This window comes from Lissotriton vulgaris, chromosome 8 (genome assembly GCF_964263255.1).
Source record: "Lissotriton vulgaris chromosome 8, aLisVul1.2, whole genome shotgun sequence".
NCBI classification, from domain to species: Eukaryota; Metazoa; Chordata; class Amphibia; order Caudata; family Salamandridae; genus Lissotriton; species Lissotriton vulgaris.
In genome coordinates, this window is record NC_141696.1 from 833180385 (window position 1) to 833188141 (window position 7757).

Below are 7757 nucleotides of genomic sequence, written 5' to 3' on the forward strand. Positions count from 1 at the left end.
TAATGAATTTGTGCAAGCTACCGAAGGAAGTATACTGAGAAGTCCTCGTTCCTGAATGTGCACATTATAAAAGCCTTCATTTAGCTGTGTGTTTGATTTGCAAATCGAAACAACGAAATATCCTTAGCCTTTTAATGTCATATAATAAAAACTGTTTCACTGGCTTTATTTTTAACAGGAAGGTCAGGTGTGACATCGAAAACGTCGAATAGGGTTTCAGTTGTATGCATACATTTGATTAAAGAAAGAGAACGCGCTTGCAACGAATTTGCTCTGACATTGGTTTTTTTTCTATTTATGTTTTGTTGAAAGCCACAGCATAAAACAAAGTGAGATGCTGTACTATAAACTGTAATGCTTATATGTAAGAAACGTAGGGGCATATTATCAAGCCTGTGCGCTAAAATTATCGCCGCTTTATCGGCCGAAAACGGCCGATAAAGCGGCGATAATGGGCTTGATAATATGCTCTGTAGAATTCAAATCGAAGCCCATGTTAGATGTCTTCACATCTAACATGTGCTTCGATTGGAATTCCATAGAGCATATTATCAAGCCCATTATCGCCACTTTATCGGCCGTTTTCGGCCGATAAAGCGGCGATAATTTTAGCGCACAGGCTTGATAATATGCCCCGTAATCCTGTGGCTCACATGTTATATGTCATAGTAGTGATGAAGCAGACCGCAATATAATCGCTTGTTGTATTAACGGGAACTGTTAGAATTTTGAAAAGTATTCCCATGAATGCGTTGGGTATTTAAGCAATTGACAAGTAACATGGAGACTCGATGTAGAAAATGAATGTAATTAGTAGGATATATTACACTGAAGAACCCGTGTAGTGCAAATTACACTTATTCATGTTTTAAATGTGTTTACTTATTACATTATTTCACACATATGTAAATGCATTAGTCGAAATTGCACTAGAGTTTTGTAATTTCGAAAAGTCCGAATGATGTTTCTCTTATATTAGCTAAAATTCATAGGTCTGAAGTGCAAGTCCCTGAAACTCAAGGCTTTAGAATTTACAGTTTGAATGTTATAGGTGCTGAGGAATCTGTTCTTTCTCAGGTGAAAAAGCACTCACTTAGATAGGATAATGTCTTTATTTTACTAGTCAGGCAAGGTGAGAAGAAGTTACAATCGTATGGTTTGAATCAATAAAAGAAGGTCATTATGCTTCACACAGGAGAAGACCTGGGATCCAAGAACAAATTGTATCGAGGAAGGTACACCATTGCCATTGTGTATAAGTTCCTTCAGGACTGTGCCCAGAGTGAAGTGCATCTTGGGATTGTTACCTGGGATTAACTGGTTGGTGGAATTAAGGATAGTGTGCCACTTCTTTTTCGCCTCCAGAGACAGAGCATCCTATAACGAGCTGTCTTTGGAAGCTTTATGCTACTTGACCCGGGGATTGTGGAAAGACTTCTTAGGAAGACTCCATGCACTGACACCATTTAACCTTTGTTCTGAAAATGCGTATTTAGTGATGTCACCATAGTGTTAGAGTAGGGATAGATGGAATGCTTTTTACCCACCAACCCTCTGTGCAGAGAAATTTGGACTCATGCTTCCTCGTTTTCTGTATTCTACTACAATTAATTGTGTTGCTTATGCTCAACCATCTAAACTGGATGCACAGTTTTGGATTTATACGGATCCCTCTGTATTTCTATACACTTGTGTTGAGCTGTCTCTATGTTCAGTTATTTTCATCTTTGCAATAAATTAACTAACCTTAAGTAGTCTGTGGATTATTGTGTACTCAAAGGAGTTATTGGCAAATTGATTGTACTCCTAACATCTTTACTCCCCTTTACACTTTCATGCTACGAAAAAGAACCATCATAGTGTGACCGTTGAACAGTCTAGAACTTAAGAGCCCGGCCCTTTCAGTTAGTAGCAGTGTTGGATGGTTGCACATGAGGTAAGGGGAGAATCTGGAAGTAGTCTAGAATAGGTGGAACCTAGAACCCCAAATTAGAGCACAATGATCAAGAATGGAAGACAACGGCATTTGTCGAAGACTGATAGAGTTTGATGGTGCTGCACGATCAGCTGTGTTAGGAGTGAGTATTAATAAGGGTGTATGTGGTGTGTTCGTTTGCGGGAATGATTTGGTTGCGTGATGTCTTGTGGAGTTGGAAATGAGAGTCAAGGGAATGTCGTTTCAGGATGGACGTGGTCCAAGGATTGAGATTTGAGTTGCAGGCCGAAGTCGGCTTGGATCCTGGGCTATATTAAAAGGTGTAGAAGACGGGAAGTAAAGAAATATCAAGGAGTAACCCATTCAGAGAAAAGGGATAGGGTCATTAGATGCTAAAAAACAACAAGAATTCCCTTTTCGTAAGTTTTTTTGGAGAGGGATGGCTCCCTCTGAGGGATTTTCACTCAACAAGTTAAGGATGGACCATATGGTATATTTACGGTTGCATAGAAAACAACAAATTTACACAAGTAACATTATATAACACCCGTGTCCTAATGAGAATATGCACAATACCAGGAAAAATTTTGTAAAAGAGTCTTTATTGGGTGATTTTACCGACCAATTGGTTAAAAACAAAATCATTCACATTTATTTATCAGAAACATTAAAATCTTAAAAGGGCTGAAAAAGTGTCGACGCGGCGTTTCGGTGATGTCAGTTGTCACCTTCTTCAGGACAATATTTCACATATTAAAATCACTATTAAAAAAATACAAAGGTTACAATTATTTCCATTCTCTAAAGCAAGTTCAGTTTTTCACACATTTAATGGTACGGTTAAATCCTGTGTCAGAATGCATTGACCGTTATTCATGTCTATTTAAAAAAAAACCTTTGTGCATATTCTACATGGTCTTCCCTCTTATCTATTGGCCTTTATTTATACATCACAATGTTTTTGGTCACAAAAAAACATTTACTGGTACTTAACAAGCATAAAACAGACATTTGTCACTCTCGCAACCTTCTATGGACGACGGGAAACAGCATTTACGATGATGTCGGTACATCGCAGTGTCATTACACTACGGTCAGTACAACAACTGCGTTGTTAACATGCATTCCATTACAAGGAAAGTCATTACAACGACTTACTGTTGGGGGCTTTAGGTATTGGATTTTAAATCAAACGCCTTCCCTACTGTTGCACAGACTGGATTTGGAATAGTAAATTATACTATTCCAAACTCCAGCGCCTCCCCTACAGCAAGTCGTTGTAATGACTTGTGTTGTAATGGTATGCGTGGTAACAACGCAGTCGTTGTGCTGACTGCATTTTAAATGCATGCGTTGTAACGTCATATATTCGTAGAAAGGCACAGTGATTGTGATTGCCTGACCAAAAAATAGAGAGATTGTCAAAAGACATCATCAGCAGTTCCACCTAAGACACAGAGCTTTGTGTAAATGTGAAGTATGGGAATCCTCTAGTGGCCCTTGAGTACATGGGTTAACTATATGGATTTGGCTGTTCTGTGTTTGTTGACGGTCACTGTGTGGGAATGTTCCTGAGTGGTTGGAATTCTATCGATCCTTTTAGCTGGCAGACAATTACAGAGTTAAGATGACTGTGTGAGTGAATGTGTATGGAGAAATTGAAAAGGAGAGTGACCTGCTGCAATGAGTGGGAGGGACGTCAAAGTGTGCCGTGCTGCAATAGGTCATTGGTATAGCACCACGCTGGGATTGGTTGGTAGTCCTTCGGAAGTTGTGGCTGAAAAAGTTTTGCCCGTCGTAATCAATTGAACGGAAAATTTGCATTTTGGTATCATGCGAAGCTTTAGGGTGCTGCAGGATCTTTTCAGAGGTGACAAAGTGATTGTTACTCAAGTGGGCGAAGAGGAGCCGCCTAAGGATACTCCAGCACAATATAAGGAACCAAAAGTTGGCTCCACACTATAATTTGGCTCCATAATTGGCATAAGATCACCGAAAAGGAGGGTGAATTTTCTTTTCCACGCTTTGGATCTATTGAAACAGCTCAGAGGAGCAATGTTTGTGCTGCAACCTGTGCCTAGACAAACTTAGGTTTAAGCGTTAGATGCATGGATGCTAACAGATCATGCTAAACAGAGTGAGAAATATCAAGGGAGAATGAGGAGAACGCTAAGGGCATATCAGGTTTCACAGTGGGATGCGAAGCTTCAGAGATGGAGAGTGGATACCATTGATGGAGAGAGGCTATACCCAGTACTGGTAGGAGAAGGGGAGTCACAAGACAGGAGCAAATGGGCAAAAGGAAGTGACAGTAGTGGCAATGAAGTCAGCTTATTGGATGGGTTGTTAGCTAAATGTCCTCCACCTTACAGTCCACAGTTGGGTGAAGGGGGCGGAACTTGTAAGGTCCTGAGAATCTGGGACGTGTGGTAGCTCAGGTGGGTCCTATCCAGGAGTTGTGGGAAGGCTATCAACAGGAATAAGGGGGACAGAAGTGTTCACCTTGAGAGGTATGGAACAGAACAGTGTCAATTCCACTTCACTGTTGCCAGAAACTCTCACAGTACTGGTTATCATTGGTCCTGTTGTCTCTGTTTAAGGCCCGAGGCTTGTTGGAACTCTTAATCAGACACAACCCTTACATGCCGAAGGAACTGGATTGGGAGAACAGGAAGTGCGAATGAGAATTGTCCTTCAGTAGCGCCTGTGGAATATAATACCCATTTAGTGGCTACTTCTGACCCTTCCGGAGTACGTATTATCTCCAGTACTATATGGTCTATACACATGGTAAGCCATAGCTCAGATCTGCTGCTGTGGGAAGCTCAATTGAGAAGACTAAGTTGTGCAACCTTAGAGGCCAGCACAAGGGGGCGCTAGGTTGCGCTGGACCTTAATTGCCGCTCCAGCGTAAAGCTCTCGCCTAGCCAGGAGAACAGTCCACCATAATCCTCATCCTGCCTTCCAAACATTGCCGCAAACATCACCGTTGGGACGGAAGACCTGCACTGCAGACTCGGTGCACATTTCGACGCTGCTGATGCCCGGGTGAGCCCGATCTCGACTAAGGAAGCTGCTGCGGACCAAAGGTGGGACAGCGGCTGGTCCCCTCGGGCGGCCTGGTGAACAACACCAGGTTGGAGGGCCGACACACCGGAAGCCCGGCACTGGCCACCCGACATTAGCTGTGTGCCCCTCACTGCTGTGTGAGTTGCTTTGGCCCCTGATTGCTCGCTGGGGCACATTCCCGGAAGGTCTGGGCGGCTAGCTACATCACCGCAGGTGTCGCTGCGGGGGAGTGTCCGCTGCGGAGACTGGGGACGAGGCGGCAGCCGGGACTAGCCGCCATTTTGTTTTTCCGGTTTTGTGCGTCCCCCCCTTCCAGGGGGCTTCTTCGTGCCCCCTGCCCTGAATAAATTGTGGGCCCTTTCATCCTGAGAAGAGCACTGGTGTGAGGGGCCGCCAACTGGGACGGAACAGACGTGTAAAGTGGCTGAGCGGCGTACTGGACAGACCTGTGCTGGGGTTCGCCGCCATTTTGAAGCAGATTGTGATACTGCTCCTGCATCGCTGTCCCCCCCCCGCCCGTGGCGCTGCCAGGTCGGTGCTCACTGCAGTCATCCTTTTCGGGTAGAGACCCCTGGACCCCCCGTGGACGGCTGTCTTTTGGAGCTGAAGGGGGCCAGCATTGCGCTTCGCTGCGGCGCACCTCTCTGTTTGGCTGCGCGCCGGTGGGCCTCAAACCCTCATCCTATTACACTGGAGCGGGAACCCTCGCCTTGACACTGACATTTTAAGGAGCAGAAGAGACCAGTGGCCATTAAGGGCACCGAGGGTCACCCTCGTCGGCTCGGTGTCTGCGGCTGTGCTGTGGGGCCTTTCTCCCCCACCCTGCCCCCCCGTGGCTGAGTGGTGGCGGGGCCACACGTGCTCGAGTTGACTTGGAACGGGGGCTCGCATACACTGGATCTACGAAAGAAGCCGGGCAGGTGTGACAGTGCTCCCTGCCTCCCCCCTACGACACAACCCGATACCACGCAACCCGCCACATTGGGAAAATCGGACCCAAGACAATCCAAGCTGCCGTTTGACGCGTGCAAGACACCAGGCGCGCATTCAAAAACCCGCCGGAGACGCAGGATGACAGCTGAAAAACTCTACTGGTGAGCATGCAACAAAGCCTCACTTCTATTGACTCCAAAATTGACTCCATGAATCACTGACTAGATAATTTTGTGGCGAAACTTGACGGGCACGAGGAACGCCTTAAAGAAGCTGAACAAAGGGTGTCGGATCTGGAGGACGGGGCAACCACAAGTAGGCAACAAATGGCGCACATGGACAAACTCTTGAAAGTGATAGCAGATAAAAATGAGGAGTTGGAGGCGCGCTCTCGTAGGTACAATGTCCGCATGCTGGGCCTTGCCAAAACGACTAACACGAGCCGGCTGGAAGATTATATGGAGCGACTGCTGAGTGATCTCTTTGGACGCGACTCTTTCTCTGCACAGTTGGTCATCAAACGGGCACACCGCTCCTTGGCACCGAAACCTCCTCCAGGAGCAACGCCACGTCCGCTCATCATGAAATTCCTCAATTATAGTGTCAGGGACACACTCCTGTGACTGGCGAGAGAGAAGGGAAATGTGAAGTTTGAAAATACCACCTTGTCCTTTTATCCAGATTTCACCCAGACGGTTCAGGAAGCCGGGCGAAAGTTTCTTGCAGAGAAGAAACAACTCCAATCTCGCAGTATCCAATATGCGATGCTCTACCCAGCGAGACTGCGGATCCAACATCGAGGCGGACAACACATTTTCCTGATGCCCCAACAAGCTGAAGAATATTGGAAACATGACAGGCGCTCGTCCTCCCGAGAAGCGGCTGCGAGACGCCGTTCGCATTCTCACTCCCCCCTGTCGGAACCTTCTTGAGGAGTGGGGGATGTATGGTATCAACCGAGGACTGTAGAAGGCCTGGATGGCGCATAGACGATCAACTGACTGATGATGTGTAACACTCCTATTGACTTGAAGGCACCAATTGACTCCTGGCCGCTCACCTCCATCCCGTCAGATCATCCCCCTGTGACCCAGGTGGTTGTAGATGGGTGAAATAGGGAGGTGTGGTGCACAGGCACGAGCCCCTAGCCGCCCCTCTTGAGGGCATTACCCATTGTTCTCTAATGTGTTTTGAAAGTTTGTTTTTTCTGGATTGGGAGTGTTGTCCCAGTACATTGTTTGGAGGGGGGAGGGTGATTCTTTCCTGGCAAGTTGGGGTAGCCGGTGTGGGTGTGGGGGAGGGGGTGTATAATAGTAATGTTCACTCTGTAGTACCTTTGACCTTTGCATTGTACTCTATGGAGAGAGTCAATTCCTCAGCTTTCTCCTTGCCCAACTTTCTGACATGTGCTTACCCACCGCTTTTTGTCATACACACCGATGGGTACTATGGACGGTACTGAGACATGCCAGCACATCAGACTAGCCTCCTGGAATGTTCGTGGCCTCAACGATCCCAGACAGCGCAGACAAGTTTTGGGGTACTTAGACAGGCATGGTATAAATATAGCTCTCCTATAGGAGATGCACCTTGCCCCTGGGCACAATACGCAATTTGCTACCAGATGGGCCTCGAGTCGCACCTTCTCGTCCTACTCTAATTACGCTAGAGGTGTCACAATTTTAATCAAGCGTGGTATGGCTTTTTCACCCCAAGGGATTGACACTGATAGAGAGGGCAGATTTTGTCTAGTGTGGGGGCGCTTGAATACACATGATGTTTTGTTCGCAAATTTCTATGGCCCGATGATCCTTCTGCT